This window comes from Octopus bimaculoides, chromosome 1 (assembly GCF_001194135.2).
Source record: "Octopus bimaculoides isolate UCB-OBI-ISO-001 chromosome 1, ASM119413v2, whole genome shotgun sequence".
NCBI lineage: Eukaryota > Metazoa > Mollusca > Cephalopoda > Octopoda > Octopodidae > Octopus > Octopus bimaculoides.
Genome location: NC_068981.1, coordinates 72,759,459 through 72,760,196, shown reverse-complemented (window position 1 = coordinate 72,760,196; position 738 = coordinate 72,759,459). Strand labels below are relative to the sequence as shown.

The 738-nt window shown below is 38.3% G+C and overlaps 1 protein-coding gene across 5 annotated transcripts in view; it reads right to left on the bottom strand.

Moving 5' to 3' along the window:
• LOC106871880 (protein-glutamine gamma-glutamyltransferase K) overlaps positions 1-738 on the bottom strand; it is a 427,287-nt gene that overhangs the window by 132,821 nt on the left and 293,728 nt on the right. The window lies entirely within an intron of this gene.

Below are 738 nucleotides of genomic sequence, written 5' to 3'. Positions count from 1 at the left end.
ACATAAAGAGAGAGAGAGTGAAAGAGAGATAGAGAAGGGCTGAGAGGTATGTACGTACAGATATATACGTATGTATACACACGCATACATACACACTCATCGGTATGCATGTATGTATGTATGTATGTATGTATGTATGTATGATGTATGTATGCAAGTGCGTAAAGAACAACAACAAAAAACGTGGAAGTTTGACGAGAAGTGGAGTAAAAGTGTTGGAGTTGGGAGTTGTGCATAGCGATTAATGAATGGATAAAAATGCTCATAAAATTGTTTATAGAAAATATACAATACTCATTATGCATGAAAATTAATAGCAGACACACACACACACACACACACACACACATTCAGAGACACACATATACATACACACACGCACGCGCACGCACACACACACACACACACGGATGTCTATGTGTGTTGCTGAGATCGTGCTATGTGTGGGCCCAAAAATTGCGAACGTTCCCCGTAGCATCAAAGCTAGCCGGCTGCGCTTGAGGAAGCGATACGATCATAGGTCTGTGAGAACCGTTGCGATATGTTGTCAGCTGATGGAGTGCATGTACTGGAATGCAAAGAGCTTCTAATAACAGTGTTGTAATTCAGTTCATATACGTATATCCATATCCATATACATACATACATGCACACACACACACACATATGTATATATATGTGTGTGTGTGTGTGTGTGTGCATATAGTATATATATATATATATATATATATATATATA